Consider the following 14,377-nt stretch of genomic DNA (forward strand, 5'->3'; position numbering starts at 1 on the left):
ATTACAAAACACCTCCTGGCTAGAACATCTTCCAGTTAAGTTATCTTCAGAAAAATTTACCTATCTAGGAATTGTAGTTACCAAACAATACTCCTTACTATTTAAAGAGAATTCCCCCTCTGATGCAAAAACTCAAGACAAACATACAATTTTGGAGAACTCTCCCAATTTCTCTGCTCGGAAGAATTAACGCCATTAAAATGGTCTTCCTCCCACAACTACTCTACCTATACCAGAACATCCCAGTATTCATACCTAAATCCTTTCATAAACAACTGGACTCAATTATCAATCCTTTCATCTGGGATTATAAAACACACAGGATAGGTAAAAAACACCTCTGCAAATCCAAGATGGAAGGAGGATTGTCTCTCCCAAATTTTATATTTTATTACGGGCCGCTAACCTCCGCGCGGTTACGTTTTTTGCTGGATGACGCACGTCCGTCACCCAGCTGGCTTAGTATGGAACGTGAGGAGTTCACCCCTTCTCTATCGGTGCTGTGATTTGTCGCCTGTCAATCTGGAGAGGTCACTTTACGTAACAATCCTATTATACATAGCACAGTCCGAATCTGGAAGCAAATTAAAACCCACTTCGAGCTTAGACCAATGTCATTCATGCTCCCTGTTGCCAGAACCCCTCCTTTGCCCCCTCTAACCTTGATAACACCTTTGAGCAATGGGGAGAGTTGGGGATAAGTACCATAGGGATTTATATATAGAAGGGACCTTTGCTTCCTTTGAGTTGCTGAGGGAAACTTATAATCTTCCAGAAGTAACTTCTTCAGATACCTACAAATCAGAGACTATGTTAGAAAACACCTCCCAACATTCGGGAACGCTAAGCCTTCCATGTTTGACGGATGCCTAAAAACATCCCCCACCTCAGACAAACTGATATCTCGTTTATATGATGCTTTTCAATCTGTTAGCACACCTCTACAGATGCCATTAAGGCAAAATGGGAGGAAGAACTAGGGACTGACATCTCAGTGTCAGACTGGGAAGATAGCTTGGAGTACATCCACACCTGCTCCATTAACTCCAGACACCGTCTCATACAATTCAAGGTATTACAGACTTTAAAACAGTTACAGAGTTTAATGGCTGTGATAGGAGAAAACTGAGGATGAATCAACAACATTGTAGTTACTCCACAATACTAACCTAAATGACAGAGTAAAAAGAAGGAAGTCTATACATAATTCAAATATTCCAAAACATGCGTCCTGTTTGCAATAAGGCAATAAAGTAAATCCAATACGACACATTATTGAGTACCACTCTTCATATTTTCAAGCATAGTGGTGGCTGCATCATGTTATGGGTATGCTTGTAATCGGCAAGGACTAGGGATTTTTTCACGATAAGAATAGAGCTAAGCACAGGTAAAATCCTAGAGGAAAACCTGGATCAGTCTGACCAGACACTGGGAGATTAATTCACCTTTCAGCAGGACAATAACCTAAAAGACAAGGCCAAATATACGCTAGAGTTGCTTACTAAACAGACAGTGAATGGCCTAGTTACAGTTTTGACTTAAATCGGCTTAAAAATCTATGGGAAGACTTGAACATTTCTGTTTAACAATGATCAACAACCAACTTGTCAGAACTTGAAGAATTTAAAAAAGAATACTGTACAATCCAGGTGTGCAAAGCTTTTAGAGACACACCCAGAAGGATTCACAGCTGTAATCACTACCAAAGGTGCTTCCACAAAGTATTGACTCAGGGGTGTGAATACTTATGTAGTAAATATGATATTTCTGTATTTAATTTTAAAGAAATATGCAACATTTCTAAAAATATGTTTTCACTTTGTCATTATGGGGTATTGTGTGTGGGTGAGAAAAAATCTACTGAATGCATTGAATTCAGGCTGTAACACAACAAAATGTGGAATGAATCAAGGGGTGTAAATACTTTCTGACTGTAGATGTGGACATAGTAAATACATCTGCAGGGGTTTGGCCCTCACGAGTGTTTCACTGATCTCTGCATCTCCCCCACTGTGGAGGCTGTTTACTTGTTTTACAGATGACTCATTTTACACACACTCAGATGAAGTAGCTGCCACATAGAGTGCTTGGCCAAATGAGTTCATGTCCATTCTTGTTTCATTTCAACTGTCAGGCTCTGCAATCATGCTGACACCCTGATCTGTTTCACCTGTCTTTGTGACTGTCTCCACCCCCCTCCAGGTGTTGCCCATCTTCCCCATTACCCCCTGTGTATTTATACCTGTGTTCTCTGTTTGTCTGTTGCCAGTTCGTCTTGTTTGTCAAGTCAACCAGTGTTTTTGTTCTCAGCTCCTGCTTTTCCCAGTCTCTCTTTTCTCGCCCTCCTGGTTTTGACGCTTGCCTGTCCTGACTCTGAGCCCGCCTGCCTGACTACTCTGCCTGACCCTGAGCCTGCCTGCCGACCTGTACCTTTGCCCCACCTCTGGACTATTAAACCATTGTTAATTCGACGTTGTCTGCATCTGGGTCTTACCTTCATACCTGATAGTACGAACTGGCCATGACTGACTCAGCAGACCCGGGCCAGCTGCGCAAGCCATCTCCTCCCAAGGAGCCTCCATTGGTAGGCACGAGGAATTGCTTCGTGGTCTTATGGAGGGGGTCGAAACTGTCACATTCTGACCTTAGTTCCTTTGTTTTGTCTTTTGTTTTAGGTTGGTCAGGGAGTGGGTATTATCTATGTTTTCTGTTTCTATGTGGGGTTTCTCGTTTGGCCTGATATGGTTCTCAATCAAAGGCAGGTGTTAGTCATTGTCTCTGATTGGGAACCATATTTAGGTAGCCTGTGTTCTATTGTGTTTTGTGGGTGGTTGTTTTCAGTCTTTGTGTGTCTGCACCAGTTAGAACTGTTTCGGTTTTCACTTTTGTTGTTTTGTATTTGAAGTGTTCTGTTTTTTGATTATTATTAAATTAAGATGAACACTAACCACACTGCGCTTTGGTCCTCTCCTTCCACCGACGAAAGCCGTTACAGAAACGTTGGCTGAGCGCCATGACCGGGCGTTGGACATGCTGCTAGAGCAATTCCGTGGGTTGTCTGGGGGGCAGCCTGCCAAGGTGGTAACCCCACCGCCCCTCAGTAACTCGGCAGTTAGCAGCGTCGCTCCACCTTCCCGGGAGCCCTGTTTTACATCCCCTGGAACACTTTAATGGAGAGCCGAGCACCTGTCTGCGTTTTTAGCTCAGTGTGCCCTCCCTCCTTCCCCTCAGATCGCGCCAAGATAGCCTACCTCATCACGCTGATGTCTGGGCGGGCTCTCACCTGGGCTACCGCCGTATGAGAACAACTACCGGCCATGTGTGTGAGTCTGGAGGGGTTCGTGGGAGAGGTGAGGAAGGTTTTTAATGCCCCGTTCTCCAGGAGAAAAGCTTCCCGAAAGCTAATCCAGCTCCGGCAGAACGCCCACAGAGTGGCCGACTATGCGGTGGATTTCTGCACGTTGGCAGCGGAGTGTGCGTGGAACCAGGAAGCACTGTTCGACATGTTCCTGCATGGGGTCTCGGAGATTGCGGGAACAACGGATGGAGAGGATTTGATTTTGCTCGCATGTCCAGGGATTCCACCTCGCCTCCGCATCATCCCGGAAGTCCCCAACGGTCCCGTTGCCGAGAGCACCCGAGGTATCCCGACCTTCCTTGAGAGTCACCAAAGACGTCCGAGGCACTGTTTCCCGAGCCTATGCAACTAGGCAGGGCTGAGCTATCACCAGCGGAATGGCAACACAGGATCAACACAAGGAGCTGTCTGTATTGCGGGACTGTTGGTCATTTTATGTCCTCTTGCCTGGTAAAAGACCAGGCTCACCGGTCGGAGCGAGTACTCTGGTGGGCCATATGGAGAACTTTTCTGATTCCCTTACTCGCACCCCTTTTCATGTCATTCTGCTGTGGGGAAACCAGTCCAAATCTCTCCGTGTCCTCATTGACTCTGGGCGCTCTATAGGAAGGGTCATCCATAACACCACTCCCATCAACCTACGTGTGTCAGGGAATCAATCCCCTCATCAACTGGTCTACGGGTGCCTCAATGGCATTACTGTGAAGAACCGTTATCCGCTACTACTAATTTCCTTGGCCTTCGAGCCGCTCCAGGGGGCCACAGTTTTCTCCAAGCTGGATCTACGAAACGCCTACCACCTGGTGCGAATACGAGAGGGGGATGAGTGGAAGACCTTCAAGGCGGCCACTACGAATATCTGGTCATGCCCTTTGGCCTCGCCAACGCCCCTGCCGTGTTCCAGGCTTTGGTGAAGGATGTTGTCCACGACATGTTGAACCGGTTCGTCTTTGTCTACATGGATGACATCCTCGTCTTCCCCCGCTCCCCCCAAGAGCACGTGCTCCACGTCTGACATGTTCTCCAGCGCCTTCTGGAGAACCAGTTGTTTTTTAAGGTGGAAAAGTGTGAGTTCCATCGCTCCACCATTCCCTTTCTGGGCTACATCATCTCTGCTGGGAGTGTCCAGATCGATCCCGAGAAGGTGAAAGCGGTGGTGGATTGGCCTCAGCCTACGTCCAGGGTGCAGCTGCAACGCTTCCTTGGGTTCGCCAACTTTTATTGCAGCATTATCCGGGGTTACAGCACCCTGGCCTCCCCCCTGTCTGCACTCACTTCTACCAAGGTTACGTTCACGTGGTTCTCTGCTGCTGACCGGGCGTTCCGGGACCTTAAACACCGCTTCACCACTGCTGCTACCCTGGTTCATCCTGACCCATCCCGTCAGTTCGTGGTGGAGGCCGACGCTTCGGATGTCGGAGTGGGGGCTGTCCTGTCCCAACGTTCTGCCCTGGATCTTAAGCTGCATCCCTGCACCTTCTTCCCTCACCGCCTCAAAGCCACGGAGAGGAACTATGATGTGGGGAATCGGGAGCTTCTCGCGGTGAAGATGGCGTTGGAGGAATGGAGGCATTGGCTAGAAGGGGCGGAACATCCGTTCATTGTGTGGACCGACCACAAAAACCTGGAGTATCTCCACACCTCCAAGCGCCTCAACTCCAGGCAAGCGAGATGGGCCCTGCTGTTTACCCGGTTCAACTTTTCCCTCTCCTACCGGCTGGGTTCCAAGAACGTCAAGCCGGATGCTCTGTCTCACCACTATAACCCCGCGGTTATCACCTCGGAGCCCGAGACCATCCTTCCCACCTCGTGCCTGGCGACGGCACTCAACTGGGGTATAGGGAAACAGGTACGGGAGGCGTAACGGTCCCAGCCGAACCCTGGGGGGGCCCAGATAACCAGATGTTTGTCTGACGCTGTCCACTCTGCGGTCCTGGAGTGGGCCCATTCCTCCAGGCTTGCCTGTCACCCAGGCTCTCGTCGGACCCTGGCATTAGTGCGACAACGCTTTTGGTGGCCTACTATGGTTCCTGATGTTGCCGTGTTTGTAGCTGTCTGCGCACAGAACAAGACTCCTCGGCAAGCTCCGGCTGGTCTTCTCCAACCACTGCCTGTCCCTCACCGTCCCTGGTCCCATATATCCCTGGATTTTGTCACGGTTCTCCACCCGTCTGAGGACAACACTGCCATCATGACTGTGGTCGACCCACTTCATTCTTCTCCCCAAACTACACTCGGCCAAGGAGACGGACGAGCTTATGGTGCAGCACGTCTTCTGGTTCCACAGACTCCCGGTGGACATGGTGTCCGACCGGGCTTCGCAGTTCTCGTCCCAGTTCTGGAAGGCGTTCTGTGCACTCATTGGGTCGTCGGCCAGCCTGTCCTCCGGATTCCACCCCCAGTCCAATGGGCAGTTGGAGCAAGCCAACCAGGACTTAGAGACGACACTTCGCTGCCTAGTCTCCACCAGCCCTACCACCTGGAGTCAGCAACTGGTATGGGTTGAGTACGCCTGCAACACCCTTCCTTGCTCTGCCACGGGTCTCTCGCCATTCGAGTGTTCCTTGGGATATCAGCCTCCGCTCTTCCCCGAGCAAGAGGAGGAAGTCAGATATCCCTCTTCCCAGATATTCATCCTCCGCTGTCGCCGTACCTGGAAGAGAGCCCGGATCGCTCTGTTGAAGACCACTTCCAGGTATAGGCGACAAGTGGATCACCACCGGACCCCTGCTCCACGCTATCGGCTCGGGCAGAGGGTATGGCTCTCCACCCAGGACCTGCCCGTCCGGGTAGAATCCCGTAAACTTTACCCCCGTTTCATTGGCCCGTTCCCCATCTCAAGAGTCATTAGCCCCACTGCTGTTCATCTTTTGTTACCCCATACCCTCCGTATTCATCCTACTTTCCATGTGTCTAGGATTAGGCCTGTGTCTCACAGCCCTTTGTCTTCTGTTTCTAGGCCCACCCCTCCTCCCCGTGCCATCGATGGCCTTCCGGTGTACACGGTGAGACGCCTCCGRRGTGTTCGACCATGTGGCAGGGGATTTCAGTAACTGGTTGACTGGGAGGGTTATGGCCCGGAGGAGAGGTGCTGGGTCCCCTCTAGAGACATCCTGGACCCAGCCCTCATCGCCTACTTCCCCCGCCAGCACCCCGGTCAACCAGGTATGCACCCAAGTAGGACACCAGGTGGTGCCCCTGGGGGGGCAGGGGCAGGGGGGGGGGACCTCTGTCACACCCTGATCTGTTTCACCTGTCTTTGTGATGGGCTCCACCCCCCTCCAGGTGTTGCCCACCTTCCCCATTATCCCCTGTGTATTTATACCTGTATTCTGTTTGTCTGTTGCCAATTCGTCTTGTTTGCCAAGTCAACCTGTGTTTTTGTTCTCAGTTCCTGCTTTTCCCAGTCTCTCTTTTCTCACCTTCCTGGTTTGGACCCTTGCCTGTCCTGACTGAGCCCGCCTGCCTGACCACTCTGCCTGCCCCTGAGCCTGCCTGCCGACCTGTACCTTTGCCTCACCTTTGGATTATTAAACCATTGTTAATTCGACGTTGTCTGCATCTGGGTCTTACCTTCATACCTGATACATGCATATTTCCCTTGTTTGTCTTCAGCACATTTCTCTTGAATGTAATACCTGATGTGCTATGGAAATGCTATTAGCTTGATTCTGAAATTCAGCTCCACGTTGTAAAGTCAGTTTTAGCACCTTCAATATCCAACCTCACCCAGGACACTTTGTTACTATTAACAAAGTAGATTGTTGAGTTTTGAGATTACAAAACAGACATGGAATTGGAAAAGTTCCCACACACTTTCAGAGAGTATTTGTTCTTATGGTAAATCTCCCCCAAAATTATGGAATTATGTTTTTTCTTTCACCAAGTCTTTCAATTCGGTTGTCGGCAGTGGATCGAGAACATTTCTCAAATCAACTCAAGATTGTGTTTTGACAACAAGTGTTGGGAGTGATGACTGCTGCTGACCCATGACCAAGCAGGGCAAGCTGAATGTTCACATAATACCAGTCAGGTGTATGTCTTCAGACTATACCTTCCTCGTAAGAGCCTAACTCCTATTGGATGTGCTCTGGCGTTATCTCTCTCTAACTTGATTTGAACTACTGTATGGTTTGAATTGTAAATCACAAGTCAGCCTTGTGACTTGCTGTGCGTGAGTGGTAATTGAGGAGCGATGGTGGTGAATACTTTCACAGTAGGGTACTAAGGGGTATACGATTGTGAAGTAAGTTTTGAACCTTCAATCATGCTGCATTTTGAGACCAAGTGAGTATTTTAAACCGGCCTCAAATGTTTTCATGCACTTTTTATTGCCTGTAATTACAGTTGGTAGTAATTTTGATGTAGTCAGATTCTTCATCCGTTTCCTCCATTTTTTTTCTTTGTTCCCTTAATACAAAAATAAATTCCTTTAATAAAAAATGCATTGCCTCAAATCATTTTAAAATTAATTGGCCTAGAGAGAGGCTACACAAATCCACAAGGAGTCAGGAGTAGCTTATCATTTGAACCATCGTTTATCAAGTCATCCATATCAGCCATGGTTCTGAAAAGGAAGTCAAATCTGTAAATTAATGAGGTTATCTCAATAACATATTCAAATAATGAAGAAAATCTTTATATTTCCAACCAAGATTGAAGTAGAACTCGATTAACTCTGATCAATCCATGATAAGGGTGTGTTCGAATCTGCAGGAGAGATCTGAGGGTATGTATTTTTATATTGAGGGACTTAATTAAAAAATTGAGGGAAAGGATGAAAAAACTGAGAACTGATAAGCCTGGCCTGTTTTTCTTTCGACACAATGACCCCTAAGGCCCTCCGTAGAATAAAGTATAACTATCATGTTACCACAGAGATCTGTATATAATGACGAAATGCTCATGTCTTCGTCCTAACAATAGGAGTCGTTGCCCCAAAGGTGGAAAGGCAGGCAAAGGCTTAGGTCCAAAATATGCCCATAGAAACACATTGGTCTTATTTTGGCGAGAGTAAAACCTCTCGCTTCACCTATTCCTGACTGGTTACCATTTTGAGAAGGAGAGCGCGAATATGAGGAGGACCGGAGGTCAACTTTGATAGCCTGCTACAACTATAATAGATTTTTATTAAAAACAATATGTTTCTTGCCCATGATGTATTTATCAATTATTGACCTCACAATAAGCCAGATTCAAGTAATTTATATTGTGGTGCCGAAACTTGAAGCAGCAGCCTCAGCACAGTCAATCGAAAATGGAAAGCTCATTGTGCTGCAGGTAGGCATATTTGAGTAGGCATAATCCATTTCAACGTCTTCATCTAAATGAGACTTCATTAACAACAAGAGGGCTTTGCTGCATTGGTAGGCCTACTCTGTCTGGGGTGGAAAAGTAGGCCTAACTTTTGAAAGTACTGTACCATGCTCAGATTCCTAATGACGTCTGAGATTTAAATATTTGCAAACAGGGACAGTTTTGACACACTGATTTGGACACAAACAAGACACACTGATTTGGCATATCTAAGGCTCTGGTCTGTCCAAGAAGTGAGGATAAACGGTAGACATGTTCTCTGCTATCCACTTTGTTTTAATTATAATTTTGGGTATAGAAGAGGACATAGCTACGGGAAGATGTTTGGGGGTGGGGGTGATTTTTCAGGGGGTGCTGCAGCACCATCAGCACCCATACTTCCTGCAGCTATAGGTGAGAGTCACGTTTATTTTTTTCAAGCATTCAGGCAGGGTTTAGGTCAAATATATTTAGCTGAAGGGAGGGCCATCCGTTTTCATTTCAGTCAGATTTTCTCCATGTAACCCTTATTATAAATAACGTTCACTCCCTTATTTTATTGTGTTACTATTTCATATATATTTTTTTTGCTTTTTTCTTACTTTTTAACTCTGCATTGTTGGGAAGGGCTCATAAGTAAGCATTTTACGGTAAAGTGAAATAAATACCTGTTGTAGAATATATGTTGTATTCAGTGAATGTTATTTGAAAAGTAATTAATTAGCTAAATCAATGCTTTGGTGATAGATAGTATCTTTAGGTTATGATCACCAAACAGTTAGTGATATTTCTCAGTCATATTGGTCAAGGGGAGAGTCCTATAAATCAGTGATGGGGCGCGTTCAGCAGAACACGACGCTTTGGAAAGTTCAGATATAAACGTGTTATGTAAATATAGAGACACGTAGAACAAGGAATCATGTCGTCTCTATTCGTGGTATTTATATCTGCAAAGTTCAACAACGTATGGCATCTGAACGTGGCCCTGCTGGGGTTCATTCATTACGCCAAGTATGTTGCAAAACGTTTCGTCTGTTGAAAAACGTGGTGCAACAGAAACGGTCAACGGTTTCCGTTACAAGATGTAATGAATACACCCCTGCTTTCAGTCACTCCACGAGCTGGGGGATATACATGCGACTCCTCACTATTTCGTAAATTCGGAATCTATTCTGGACAGCGTTGAGGACAGACTACTCTTCTCACGCTAAGGTACAGTTGCCTTAGAAAATATAATTTAACTTTTTGTTGAAAACTACTTGTACATTCATAGATCAATTGTAGAATATTTTACAAATGAGTAAATTATTGCAGTAACTTGTATCGACAATTTATGGTTGCGCATTTTGTTTACGAATGAGTAACGTTAGCTAATTTCTTTGAGATGTCGCAATTGTCAGCTAAAGGTTATTCTCATAACTACACTGTCATTTTGTTTGGTTTTTCATAACATGTTCCYCGCCTTGGTGCTGACAAACACCGATGGTTTGTTCTAGAAAACTCTGTTGTCCTAATTGTGAATACATTTAGCGCCAACTTTGAAGCGCGCAAAGTAGTGCGGCAAAAACAAGGCAAGGGGACTATAGGGTTGCGTGTATGGCTAAACACCCATCTGTTTGTTAACGTTAGGTCGCTGTCCAATTCTTGTGATCGGACGACCTAGCTAGCAATGTGTGAATGTTGCATTCATGTTTTTTCTTCTTTCTGAGTAAGCACGTTCGCTCGTATGAGTTGGCTAGCTCGCGCTGTCAGTTAACAATGCCGAAACGTGTCATGTCTTTGATATAGTTGTGTACTCGCATGACCAAATATTACTTTCAATGTTTCCCAGAAGACTTGGTTGGCTATACTATAGCCTGCTATATCCAAGTCATAGAAGAATGGTTAGCCCAGCGTTACCCACGAGCTGGGCAGGGGCGAAAATCTGATATCAACCTTGGAGGGGACAATTACATTAAATTTTCTCAAGAGCAATTCCTGAGGGGGACACCAAAAGTAGTGCTGTAACACATATCCTACGTTGTAATATGTTAAATGTATATTGAGGAAACATAATTCCTACAACTGGATAATTGATAGGTACAGTAGTTAACTGAAGGGTTTTCCCAACTTGTTCAAATGTTTAAATCATTATAATTCTACTACTAATAATAGTTATAGCAGTGCGCCTTACCAGTCCAGTATGTATGCAGGTATTCGTACTTACAACCAGCAATATCAAGAAAGGTCAGTAGGTGACAATGGTACTGTACACTGTATGGGTGTAGTTTTCATAAATACAATGAACATGGTGTGATCACATCTAAAAGAATCTCCATTGAGAACCATCACAAAGTTGGTCTCCGTATTGAATTGACCTTTTAATTTGACTTTTTCTGATACATTTATATAGTCATTAAATATGTGCACCTGGCCTGAGTCTACTACAATATCTTTACAAGAACAAAAAGCTTAAAATAAGTACAGTTCTAAAAGCAAAATAACTACTTCAATGAAAAACCCAAATAAATCAAACAAAATATCCTTCAGTCAGTGTCTCAACTCTTCAAACAGAAGCTATGGAAAAGTATGCAATTTTAAATAAAATAACATGAAATAAATCATTTGTAAGTGTACTGAAAACTACTAAACAAAAGAACAAATATCAATTACACCAGGGGTTCTCAAACAGGGGTCCATGGACTAATTGCAAGGCGTCCGTGAAATAAAAAAGTGTAATGAATGTAGTCAGTACCACAAGGTTTCCAGTAAGTTTACATATAATATAGAGTGGAGGTCCCTGAGGACCGCTCAAAACCTTGCCTGCCTTGCCTCAAAATATGCAGGGGTTCCAGTACCCAAAAAAGGTTGAAATCCACTGCTATACACACTACTGAACAAAAGAACCAAACATATGTTTGTGGGTTTCAATGGATCCAACAAATTGCTGGCAGATATTTTCCCTCTTGAGACTGTCCAGCCTGTCTTTATGTACAATACAGACAACTACGCCATTCAGTCTCTCTTGGCCCATGCTAGCCCGTAACCAAGTCTTCAACCTGCGGAGTGCACTGAAACTCCTCTCAGCCTCACATGAAGACACTGGCACCACAAACAAAATTCTGATCAGCACCTCAACTTGGTCAAACAACCCCCGCACCTCCACTGGAAGCCTCCTGAGGACCTCTGCTGCCTCTCCACTGCTGCTACAGGGGTATTTGTTGTGAAAGAGAGGGATCTGCACTGAAAGASAATCTATGTTCAGTTCTGGGTACTGATCTAGAGACTCATCCAACTCCCCCGTGAGAAGCGCTCTTTCCAACTTTTGCAGGACGTTTAGACTGTCCTGGTCAAAACGGTCGCCAAAACTGAAAGCCGCCACACCATCCAACACTTTAAAAATGTCTGCCCTATAGGATCCACTGCTTTGCCAGCAAATCGTCTTGAGTGCTTCTCATGGATTCAATAGAGTCAAGCAATGTTGTTTGCTTTATCATACAGTGCAAGGTAGCTTTCGTAATTTCTCGTGCCCCTAAGAGATGACCGCACACACTCGACTGCAGCCTGCATACCAGAGACAGTCTGAATTTTCTTCTGTAGTGAAATGTTTAGACATTCAAGCTCTCCAAGAACAGCAGAGGCAAGTGTGAGGCCCAACACAGTCTTGCCTTTGCTGAAGTGATCGAATAAGCCACTGGCAGTTGAAGCTGTCTTGGATGCAGTTTTGCCATCCCTCTAGGCTGCTTAGTACCCGCTCATATGCCCTACCAGCCTCTAATAGCAGTATTCCACCACAGTCCACCCTGACCAGGGTGGTCAGATTTGTATCTTGGGACGTGGCACAATGATTCAAACTTCCTCTTTAAACTTTCCCTGATGCCATAGAGCGAACACCTAACCGATGGACCAGGAAAGGGAATTCTGGATCAGTGGTGGGCTGAGCAGCGCAGCCTGTGTAATCAGATTTACACAGTGTGGCTCCACAATGGACTATAGAGGCTAATGGCTGCTGCTCTCCTCACAATTGCCTGTGCACCTGTGTATTTTCCTGCCATGTTTGAGGCACCATCGTAACTCTGCCCACGTAAGCCCAGACATGGACAAATTGAAGCCTCAACAACACATCAGTTGCCACTTTCGCGCAATGCCCTCGCCTGTTGTCTCGCACACCCTGTATAGCCCAATAAACTCCTTGTGAGGGACAAGGTCATGGTCAACATAACGCAGAACAGACATTCTCCTGTTCAGCACCAGAGACACTCTTGAGTACCATCAACAATTAATGAAAATTGTACAATCGGAAGAGACCTAATCTCAGCTGCAATGCCTCGAATGACTGTATTGGCCATGATTGTTCAGAATTTCATTCTGTGCTTTGGGGCCTGTGTAACATTGTTGGTACGCTCTTGTTAACCACTTCAGTAAAATGGGATCATCCTCTTCTGCCCTAAGTTCAAAAGCTGGTATAAAATCCCCACTGTCATCCGTGTGGCCTCTAAAGGCTTTGTCCCTGTCTTACTACATGCCGCACCGAACTAACAATTTTCATCAAGCAAATGCCTTGCATCCTCCTGCTGTTTACCCCACCGCGCTGGATAAACTGGACACTGATTGGATTTAGCTGGTGTTGCTGTACACCGTTACAAAAAAGTGGCGGGTGGGTTTTGGCAGTTTTGATGTGCTGTGAATTTTTCAATGGCTTTTCTCCAGTTCCTAAATCCTGCACTAATGAAGGCAGCATCTGCTCTTTGGCCAAAAGATTGCTGGCTTGAAAACCCTTGTCTACAGTGAAAACACAACACTCCTTTTATTGATGGATTATAATTTCACTTCTTTCTTATGAACATTTTATCAACTAGTCTTTGAGATATTAGGCTACTAGAGTTCTTACTATGCGTTTTGGTGTACTGAAAAATACTCTGCTCTGATGTCCGTCTTTTTACTTTTTTCTGCCATTTTTCTACCTGGCTGGCTGGCTGGCCGGTCTAGCTGCACACACACACATTTACACAACATATGCTGCAACCTTTTGTAATTTTAATATAGTTTGTTTCATATTGGCTGGCTTCCAACAATAGCTGAATTTGTAAAGCTAGCGAGCACCAATTCCGTTTCTGTGGTGTTTGCTATAATCTTTGCTACCTGGTTAAATAAAGGTGAAAAAAAAATTATAAATCCATTAGCGACAATTTAGCTTTTGCAACGAGACCATTATATATATTTAGGACAATGGTATAAGAGAGTGTAGTTCTGTTCAGTTTGGACTTCAGTTTATCGCTAACCTTATCATAGGGACTTTGAGGCACTACAGCTGCATGCTGATCTTGGAATAAACTGACGATAGCAAAGATTCCATCTTTGACGACGCCACATAAATGGAATAGGTACTAGCTAGCTTGATAGTTAATGTTTGCWTTAGTTTGCGCGCTAGCTCTGCAAATTCAGCTAGTGTGTGAACCCTGCCAACATAAAAATAAATAAATAAATAACATTGCTATGGACCTGCTATGGATTGACTGGATTAACCTCACTTCAATTAAGTACATGTGCCTTTCGGACAGTAGATACTGTGAGGCAAAGGGCGGGGGAGGTCGCAATCTTTTGAAACTTAAAAACGCGCTATTAAGTGTCTATAATCAGCACAAGTGCTTTCATTGCGTATTATTAATATTATTGAAATTACATAGTTATGTTTACAGTGATATATTGGGGGGGACAAATCATATTTTCCCCAAGATGGGG

At 45.1% G+C, this 14,377-nt stretch overlaps 1 protein-coding gene across 1 annotated transcript in view; it reads left to right on the forward strand.

The window, feature by feature from the left end:
* slc29a1a (solute carrier family 29 member 1a) overlaps window positions 1-14,377 on the forward strand; it is a 59,228-nt gene that overhangs the window by 22,702 nt on the left and 22,149 nt on the right. The window lies entirely within an intron of this gene.

This window comes from Salvelinus sp. IW2-2015, linkage group LG25 (assembly GCF_002910315.2).
Source record: "Salvelinus sp. IW2-2015 linkage group LG25, ASM291031v2, whole genome shotgun sequence".
NCBI classification, from domain to species: Eukaryota; Metazoa; Chordata; class Actinopteri; order Salmoniformes; family Salmonidae; genus Salvelinus; species Salvelinus sp. IW2-2015.